The sequence below is a fragment of the Rhinatrema bivittatum genome, chromosome 4 (genome assembly GCF_901001135.1).
Source record: "Rhinatrema bivittatum chromosome 4, aRhiBiv1.1, whole genome shotgun sequence".
NCBI lineage: Eukaryota > Metazoa > Chordata > Amphibia > Gymnophiona > Rhinatrematidae > Rhinatrema > Rhinatrema bivittatum.
In genome coordinates, this window is record NC_042618.1 from 242944227 (window position 1) to 242954987 (window position 10761).

Genomic DNA, 10761 nt, shown 5'->3' on the forward strand with positions numbered 1-10761 from the left:
TCGTACATGCTGACACAAGTATGAGTTTCCTAGTTCGCTCCGAGTTCGCCCAGGTAAAGGATAGGACTTCCTAATCTCTCTAATTAACTAGCCTTCCTTTTATTCTGTTAGCCCCAACCTCAAAACCCTGGTAACTAGCCTACTTTTTGTTGTTTTATGACTTACACGCTATCCATAGCGGAAGTAACGTTACACAGTAGGGGACGCCGGCGCGCACTTGTCCACATAAATACTTATGCGCTGGTTTCATTCATAATGTTTGTGCATGTACCAGGAGGTACATGCATATGCACGCACATTTTAAAATCCACGCGGCGCATACCGGACTTCTGCACATAACTCCTGGCTTTGGCACGAGTAGGGCTTTTAAATTTGGCCTTTAAGACTACACTTACCCTACTCGTTTCCTGTTAAATTATATGGAATAAATAAAAAAAATAATGATGGAGCTAATTATGCACACAAAGGAAATAAATAAATAATACAAAAATGTATGCAGGTAAGGGTGTATCAACATTCAGAAATTCTGTTAAAAACATAGGGGTAGATTTTTAAAGTTATGCGCGGGCGTAGATTTGTTCGCGCAACCCGGCATGAACAAATCTACGCCCGATTTTATAACAAGTGCGTACTGCCGCGCGCATGTTATAAAATCCAGGGTCGGCGCGTGCAGGGGGGGGGTGCACAATTGTGCAACCTGCGCGTGCCGAGCCGAGCAGCCTGCCTCTGATCCCTCCGAGGCTGCTCCGAAATCAGAGCGGCCTCGGAGGGAACTTTTTTTCCGCCCCCCCCCCCCCTACCTTCCCCTCCCTTCCCCTACCCAACCCACCCCCCAGCCCTAACTAAATCCACCCTACCTTTGTTCAGAAAGTTACGCCTGCCCGAGGCAGGTGTAACTTGCGCGGGCCAGCTGCCGGCGCGCCATTCCCCGGCGCAGGGGCTGGTTCGGAGGCCTCGGCCACGCCCCCGGAATGTCCCTAGGCCGGCACCACGCCCATGGCCCCACCCCCGGAACGCCCCGGAATGCCGCGCCACCCCCGACATGCCTCCGGCAACGCCGCCCCCCCCCCCCCCGAGCAAAGCCCCGGGACTTACGCACTTCCCGGGGCTTTGCACGCTCCGGCAGCCTATGCAACATAGGCACACCGGCGTGCAAGTCCCCTGCGCGCATAAATCCGGCTGGATTTACGCGCGCAGGACTTTTAAAATCTGCCCCATAGGGAATAATTGCAAGGCCCATCTAGTCTGCTTATTTTTCTAATGTTATTTAATATTACAGACCCTACCTTGATCTTTACCATTGATCTCCCATAAATTTGGATCTATATCTACTATCTAATTTTCTTAGCAAATTTAATTACAATTTTAGCTTCTAACATTTCTATTAGAAAGCTGATTAATGGCATGCACTCATCACCTGCTCTGTGAAGAAACACCTCCTTATTTTACTCCAGAGCTGAACCCTGTTTTTCCAGCCTCATATTGTCATCCTCTTGTTCTACCAAAAGATGCTTGCCTCTTGAACATCAACATTATATTTCTTGTATAAAGGGAAGGAGAATGGATAAAGCATTTATTCATCAGTTTCAGTTTTCCTTTCAAAGCTTCCCAGCCTTATTAAAAAGGTAGCTGCAGCAGTAAGAGCTTGGCATGCAACAAATAGTCTTACTATTTGTCTCTGCCTTTGGCATAAATTGAATGTTGGCAGAAGCTAGAGGAGCATCATTTTAAGACCACTTTTTCATTTTGTTTAACAAGATACAAACAAAATTGCTTATTTACCTTACAGCCAATTAAGCATGACACAATGGTAAAGGATTAAATGAACAAAGAATAAAGGGCAAACATTTTCCTTACTAGTGGACCTTGACATAAATGTAAAAAAAGGAGTCCATAGTAAAATGTTTTTTTTTTAATTGAATTCTACAGCTTTCAAAGTATCTACTCTGTGAAGAAACATGGCATTGAGAACAAAAAGATTACATAAGGAAATTCACATTAGCTAAGAACAGCCAACACCCTTTAGACCACCATAAATGGGGGGCGGGGGGGGGAGGGGAGGGGAGATCAGCAAATTTAGGGGAACATCACTGAAACTAAAAAAAAACAAAAACCAGCAGTAGCTTAACTCACAAGGCATAAGCATTCCAATAATGGATGCTTTTTAAACTCAGATGTTACTGGCTTGAATCAAAATCTTTGAGTCTATAAAGCTTTTAAGCTGTTCTGGTGCAAAGAATACATAATTTTCTCTATTATATTTAACAATGCATTTGCATGGGAATCTTAGGAAGAAGGTTGCTCCAATAGCCAGGGTATCCTGGCTATAAAGCCAGGAAACCCTCCCTTCTCTCCTGAGTTGTTTTAGTTAAATCAGTAAATATCCTTGTTGCTCATCCCGGCTGCGTTGGCACCGCAGCGGGGCCTGCTCACCTCGCGCGTCCTTCGACCAGCTCCGGGCACCTCTCCCTTGCTGCCACAGCCAGTTCACGGTGTCCCTGGGCTCTCCGCTCACCATCCTCCTCGCAGGCCTCATGGCGGAGCTCCCGTTGGGGCTCCGCGTCGTCGGCGTCCTCGGCTACACCCCTAGGCGAGCGCGTGGCCGACGTGCAGCCCTTTTAAAGTTTAAAGGGCCCAAGGTGGGAAAACCCACAGGGGTGCCTCCCGATTATGTCACATAGAATTAGTATTTAAGGTGAGGACCTGTTCCCAGAACCTCGCCTTGGCAATCAGGTAGACACCGTTGGTGTGCTAGTTTGTCTTTCTGTTCTCCTGTTCTAGCGTCTCCTGTTCCAGCATCTCCGTGTTCCTGTGTCTTCCATTCCCAGTGGCTCCATGTGTTCCTGTAGCCTTCTCAGGTAGTACCTCGCCGAACTAACCTCTGCCTGCCTGACCATTCTCTTACTTGCCGTTTGGAACTGACCACTGCCTGACTGACCATTCTCTTGTCTGCCGCCTGGAACCGACCTTAGCTTGTCTTGACTACATCCGGACTGATTCTGGTTTTCACCCCTGCATTGGCTGAGTCCTGGATTGATACTCTGGTTTTCATCCTTGCGTTTCACTCGGACACTCTCTTCTGGCCTACTGTGACCATTAGACCAACCTGCTTGGAAACCAACCGCGGCTTCCACTCGGCTAGACCCACAGGCGCTGCCTATCTTGCCCGGAGAACCTTCCTGAACTGTCGCCTCCCTGAGGTCTCCGGAGCTTCCAGTTCGGGTCTAGTCCACCCACTCTGCATCAGCCGCACACCCTTGCTTGTGGTCGGCACACCCCTCCGCTACCTCTCTGGGAGACCACCAGAGGCCTAAGTCCAGGCGGACCAGGTACCCAAGGGTTCAACCTGCGGAAATCCCAGACTGTTATTGGTGAAGCTCCAGTTAGTACTACCAGTGACACTGCCTGCCTAATGAGCGCATGCCTGTGCCTAATATACTCCTGGGGGAATTCTGCACTAAAACATTTAAAATTCTGTGCTCATAAGCTTAAAATTATGCAAAATTATGCAAACTTTATATTGGTCAAAATAACACAATTTACATGACATGCCCCCCTTTCCACAAGCAGGGGGCATACCTAGTGACTATGTCAAATTTCCATCATACCACATGGAATGAGAGGAAGAGGAAGGTGCAGTAGTAACAATGCCAAAGGGAGAGGAAAGTTTGCCACCTCTTGGAAAGGAATTTAAAAGTGAAAATTCCAGTACATCTGGTAGCACCAGAAATAGTACTACATGCAATCCCCTACCAAGCTAAAGAGAGATTTTTTTTTTCTGCAGGAGGAAATGCAAGAAAAGCAGCAAGAAAGGCAGCATCAAGCAAGAAGAAGCTAAGGTTGGAAGAATATGTGCTGTCTGCTGCCAGTGTTACCTCTGTTCCTAAGGTGAAGAGGCAGGAGAAGGTAAAATCAGTGGAGGTGGCATTGGTACTGCAGTGGAAGGGCAATGGCAGTATTAGGAGCAAAGCAGTCAAAGGTAGCACAACGATCCTCCCTGATGCCTCCTCAGGAATGTCTGGAGCATGTCCTACAAAAAGTACTGATTCAGAGGAATGTGACAGCTTCTCAGAATCGGAGGAGATAAAACAGCTAATAGCTGTGGAAACTTGTAGGGTCTCATTATTAGCTTGCTATCCTATACTGAGTAAGTTGGGGTGGCCAACTCTGGTCCTCAAGGACCACAAACAGGCCAGGTTTCCAGGATATCCATAATGAATATGCATGAGATAGATTTGTATGTGATGGTGGCACTGCATGCAAATATATTTCATACATATTTATTATGAACATCCTGAAAACCTGGCCTGTTTGAGGCTCTCAGACTAGAGTTGGCCACCCCTGGAGTAAGTAGAGGAGGCAGAAAGCAATACTACTGAGGCAAAGAGCACCTTCCACGAAGAGGAGTAAGTGGAGGGCTTGAGTGATGCCTCTGATTTTTTGCCTCTCAGTCTGTAGTCAACCCCAGCTACAAGAGCAGCACCCAAGCCTATACACTCAGTGCTTTATTCACATGCAGATAAAACTGGCCAAGGTGGAGAGAGGAAGCTGTCATTTTACTATTAATATCTGGACCAGCCAGAATGCTACACACACCTAGTTTTCTCTGATGGCACACTGGTGGTAGTGGAGTAGCCATGGGTGGGCAGGCCCACCCAACCAGAAGAATCCTGTTGGAGCGATGCCATCGCTGGATCCCATCCCTGCGACGGCGAAGAAGAAGGCTGGAGCTGCAAGGCTGCCGCGGGATCCCATCCCCTTAGCTGTGAAGAGGAGGGCCGGAGCTGCAATGCATTCACAGGTAGAGATGTGCTTCGTTTAAAGATATCGTTTCGGGCTCTCCGCGGAAAATTTCGTTTTCCCACGGTTCTTTTTTTTTTTTCAGCAATTTTCGATGAAGTGCGTTAGTGCGCACTAATGGGCCTTACTACTCACTAACAATCACTTAGTGCACACTAACTCAGCATTAGTGCGCAGTACACCGAATGACATAGTGCGCACTAGCTAGATGTTAATGCGCATTAAGGCCCGTTAGTGTGCACTCACAGGTTAGTTAGTGCGCCCGAATAGATCTTACAGCACATTAAGGGGCAGATTTTAAAAGGGTTACGTGCACCGAGCCTATTTTGCATAGGCCCGGCAATACGTGTATGTCCCAGGGCTTTGTGAAAGGGGCGGGAAGGGGGTGGAGTGTGGGCGGGGCACCGGTCTGGGGGAGGCCCGGGGGCAGGGCGGGGGCGGGACCGAGGCCTCCAGCTCAGCTGCCAAGCCAGGGGATCGCGTTCTTGCAGCCGGCAGGCGTAACTTACAAAATAAAGGTAGGGGGGGGGATTTAGGTAGGGCTGGGGGGTGGGTTAGGTAGGGGAAGTGAGGGGAAGTTGGGGGGGCCGAAGGAAAGTTCCCTCTGAGGCTGCTCTGATTTCGGAGAGGCCTTGGAGGGAACAGGGAAAGCCATTGGGGCTCTCCTAGGGTTTGGTGCATGCAAGGTGCACTAGTGTGCACCCCCTTGCGTGCGCCGACGCCAGATTTGATAACATGCGCGCGGCTGTGCGGCTGCGTGCGCATTTATAAAATCGGGTGTACATTTGTGCGTGCCGGGTAGCGCACACAAATGTACACAAATGTGCGTATGTTTAAAAATCCGTCCCAAAGTATGTAGTAGTATGCTGTAACTAATGTTAGTGCGCCCTAAAAAATGCAACTTAAAAATTAAAAAATATCAATTCAGAGGAGTTTGTTAGCTAGAAAAACAGTGTGCACTAATTGGTATTACTGCGCACTAAGAAATATGCAGTGCACAGTAACTCCATTAGTGCGCACTAACACAAAATACAAATTTTGCCGAAATTTCGGCAAAAATCGCTTCGTATATCGGTGCTACCAAACCATGACGAATTAGACAATATCATTGACATTGTCTAATTCGTGAAAACAAACGCACACCCCTCATCATGGGATCCCATCCCTGCAACAGTGAACAGGAAGGCGAGAGTTGCAAGGCCGCCACAGGATTCCATGCCCATGACGTCAGAAGTAGGACTTTGGTTGTGCGGCTTGTGCCTAATGAAAACATCCTGCGTGCATGTGGGTGACAATGGAAGCTTGAATGTGTGTACGTGGGTTAGAATGGGAGCTTGAATGTGTTTATGAGTGAGTGAGAATGGGAGCTTGAATGTGTGTATGTGGGTGAGAATGGGAGCCTGGGGGGTTAGAATGGGAGCTTGAATGTGTGTATGTGGGTGAGAATGGGAGCCTGGGTGTATGTGTGGGTTAGAATGGGAGATTGAATATGTGTATGTAGGTGAGAATGGGAGCCTGGGTGTGGGTCTGTGTGTGCATAAGAATGAGTAGGGGGGGGGGGAGAGGGTGAAAGAGTGAGAGCTTGTGTGTATGAGGGAGTCTGTGAGAGAAAGCATGTGTGTGTGTGTGTGCGTGTATGTGTGTGTACGCGTGTGTAAGGGAGGCAGGGAAGACGACAGTAGGAAAAGAAAGACACTGAAAAGATATTAGGAAATGAGCAACAAGGGGAAAATGTGAAAAAGAACCCAGGACCAACTGATTAGAAAAATACAGTCAACAAAGGTAAAAAATATATACATATTTTATTGTAGTTATGAAGATTTCTGACTTTCTGCAAAGAGGATTCATTTTTGTTTTTTTACATGATTGATTGGATCTGATTGTTAGTTTTCTTTGCTTTTTACATGATATACTTGTGCATTTATAAACTGCAATAAATATAAAGGAAATTAATACAGATTAATAAGGAACTTTTAATGCAGGTAAGTGCTTGAAATAATTGAGGTAAAATATTTTAAAGTTTCATGCATGATGCATAATGGCTGTTGCAAGCTACTTAGAAAGCCATTGTAGGGTGCAGTATATGGCATTATTTATCAAGAAGAATACAACTAGAAGATCTCAGACCTGAATGCCTACAGTCCATCCATGTTAACCTTGTGCCCACCCAAAAAATCAGTTCTGGCTACGCCACTGACTGGTCGCAGCTCTAGTGGAAGTGGAGCAGCAGGGAACAGATAGGCTGTGCTACACAATTAGGTGATGGATATTATCCACATTTTGGTAAATATCTTAGCAGCAATATAGAAGAAGATGGAGGGCTAACAGTTACAGCGTAAGACAGGACTGTTGTTCCTAGTTTTATCGTGACAGCCACTGGTGTAGATATGAAAAAATCTGTAGAAGATAAGGGCTATAAGGAGATGTGTTGCTTTGCACACTTGCTGTAGTTGCTGAGAGTAAAGGATGCCCTGAGGGCCAAGGAGCAACAGGTAGCCTAGTCAAAGAAGGGATTGAAAGGTGCAGGAAAATAGGGGTGCATTTTCACCGGAGAGTGAAGCATGGGTATCATCTGTGTGAGAAGCAGGAAGCAACGCAGGCTGATTCAGGGTGTAGGCACCAGGTGGAATTCCACCTATCTAATGCTGCAAAGGTTAGAGGGGCAATGGACAGTCCTTTATGAGTTAGCTCTGGAAAGCAAGATAGGTGGGAAACACCCACTCTGGCATCATGACTGGCAACACAACACAGCTGGTATGAGTCCTGAAGCCCTTCAAAGATGCCATGGAGGATCTCAGATCCTCATAAGCCACCCTTGTTAAGGTGATCCAAATAGTCAACATCCTGTAGAAAAAGTTAAAGTATTTCCAGCAGGAACGGAGACTGACAAGAGATGTAGTGTTGTTTATAGATTCCTTGTAGCAGCAGGTGAAAGATAGGCTAACATCTTGCACACAGAAGCATTCTTATATACAAGCCATTCTGTGTGACTCATGGGTGAAAGGGAGAATTCCCTTTTTAGTAAACAATAGTATGCCAAATCTTAAGAGTGTGTGAGATAATTGGATTGTTCCTACAAATTCTTGAAATAGATGGTGTCCCAGAAGGGTATGCCAAGAAAGATGATAAGCTATGCCCCTGAATCTACCATCTATCCAACTTTATCTGAGCTTGAGGGGGTTCTTCATCCAGCCATCCTCTAATAGTCACTCAGCTCACATTTTTGATGTGCCTTCAACACCCACAATAGTTAAAATCCCTGTTTCTTTTTCTATCCTATGCAGAAACAGATCAGTTCAGTTTAAATTTCAGAATGATCAGAGCATATTGTGATATGATCAATCGTTTTGAAAGTCGCCTTACCATTAATTTGGTGCCTTTGGTGGTTAACTGGGTGGGGGGGGGGGGTGTGAATATTGCATTATGGCAATATAAAACTCTATGAATTTGATGCAGCTGGAAAAGGTACCCAAAAATAGTACCTATGCTGCAAAAACACAGATATACACAATTTCTTTAGCCTTCTAAAAACCCCTAACTAGCTGGGAAAAAAAGAATATAAGAACTGCTATGCTGGGTCAGACCAAGGTCCATCAAGCCCAGTATACTGTCTCCAACAGTAACCAATCCAGGCATAGAAATAGCTTTCTCTAATCTATCAGGCTAATATTTAATGCAATTTTCCTCCAGGTATTAAATCTCTTTTAAACCCTACTATATTAGTTGTCTTGACCATGTCTTCTGGCAGTAGATTCCGCAGGTGGATTGTGCGTTGAGTGAAAAAATACTCTGCAACTTTTTTTTTTAATCTTCTGGTTAGTTTCATAGAGTGTCCCCTTGTTTTAGTATTATTTGAAAGAGTGAAAAATCATCCCCTATTTACCCATTAATCCCCACTCAGGATTTTATGAACTTCTAGCATGCCCCCTCTCTGCAATCTCTTTTCCAAGCTGAAGAACCCTAACCTGTTTAACCTCTCTTCATAAAGGAGCCATTCAGGGCCAGTGCAAGAGTATTTGGCTCCCTAGGTGAACCTTTGGTCATACACCCCCCTGCCCATCCCCAACTTTCATTCTTGGCCTCATGCTGGTGGGATTTGGCAACCCCAACATTTTGGTGCTTTAGGCAACCACCAAGTTTGCCTAATGGAAGCACTGGTTCCAGAGCTATTCCATCCCCTGCCCTTCTTACCACCTTTTCTAGTTCCCCTATGCCCAAAATTTTACTAAGTACTCAAGCGGCAGTCTCACCATCATTCCTAAAATCCTATTTGCTTTTGTGACTACTGCTGTGCACCGAGCTGAGGATTTCATTACATTGTCCATAAGGACTCCAAGGTTCTTTTCCTGAATTGTGACTCCTAATAAGAACCCAACATTATATAGCTATAGTTGGGATTATTTTTCCATATATACATCATTTTGCATTTTTCCACATTGGGATATGAGCTGAATATTGCAGGTAAACCATTTAGACAGATAACTATTATGTTATCTGTCTAAATGGCATTTCAGTAAGGACCTCAATAAAAATAAAAACCCTATCTATAATATACATTTTTACACATATTCAAGTTACCTTTTTCTTTGGAGGTTTTATCTTTGCATTATTCATATCGCTAGGTCAATATCTGGTTTATACCAATTTTTGTATTAGTAACCACCCAGCCATTTCAAACACACAAAAAGAATGCATATTATGAGATTCTTTTCTCAGAGGGACAGAGTAAATTGCTTTATCCTATTTACTCATGCCGTCAAATAACACACTGCACACCTAGGGCCGGATTTTAAATGCCCTGCGCGCGTAAATCCGGCTGGATTTATGCGCGCAGGGCCCTCGCGTGCCGGCGCGCCTATTTTGCATAGGCCGCCGGCGCGCGCACAGCCCCGGGACGCGCATAAGTCCCTGGAGCTTCGTAAAAGGGGCGGGGAGGGGGCATGTCCGGGGTCAGGGGGCGGTTCGGGGCAGGACCGGGGACGTGGCGCCAGCCTGGGGGGCGTGGTCGAGGCCTCCGGACCAGCCCCCGGGTCGGGTGATGGCGCGCCAGCAGCCTGCTGGCGCGCGCAGATTTACGTCTATTATCAGCAGGCATAAATCTGCCAACAAAAGGTAGGGGGGGTTTAGATAGGGCCGGGGGGGTGGGTTAGGTAGGGGAAGGGAGGGGAAGGTGCGGGGGGTGGAAAGAAAGTTCCCTCCGAGGCCGCTCCGATTTCAGAGCGGCCTCGGAGGGAACAGGCAGCGCACGCCAGGCTCGGCGCGCGCAGATTGCACAAATGTACACCCCCTTGCGCGCGCCGACCCTGGATTTTATAGGCTACGTGCGTATCTTATAAAATCCAGCGTACTTTTGTTCGAGCCTGGTGCGCGAACAAAAGTACGCGCTCGCGCAAAATTATAAAATCTACCCCCTAGAGCATGGATCCCAAAGAAAATAGTCTCTTTACTGATGAAATTTTTAACAAAGAAAATAGTTACAGCATACAGTCCAGGCATCATTTTCTGCTCCTATAGAGAGGGCAGGATAGGATCACAGATAAACATAACAGTTGGTGCAATTTATTTTCATGACTGCTGCTCACTGAACTGTTGTTACACACATCAATAGGTTTATACAAATTTTTCCAATGACCTCCACTGCAAGGGACTTTGGATGATAGAAATCTCTAGCCTGGTTGCATCACCTCTTACTCCTCACTTCTCTACTCAATAAAAGTCACTTTCTTTCTGTTTTCAAAGAACTTGGCTTACTTCACATTAAGGAACTATCCAGACTTTGGAGAGCTTCCGTGGGGAGTCTTTCAGGGCTCCCATTTTTCACCTATTTTATTTAATGTATACCTTTAACCCTTGGGCTCTATTATTAGATGTTTTGGTTTGAAGTTACATATTTATGCAGATGAAATCCAGATTTTACTTCCTGAATATTGAAGTTGTCTCACTTTTCAATCGTTGCTTAAG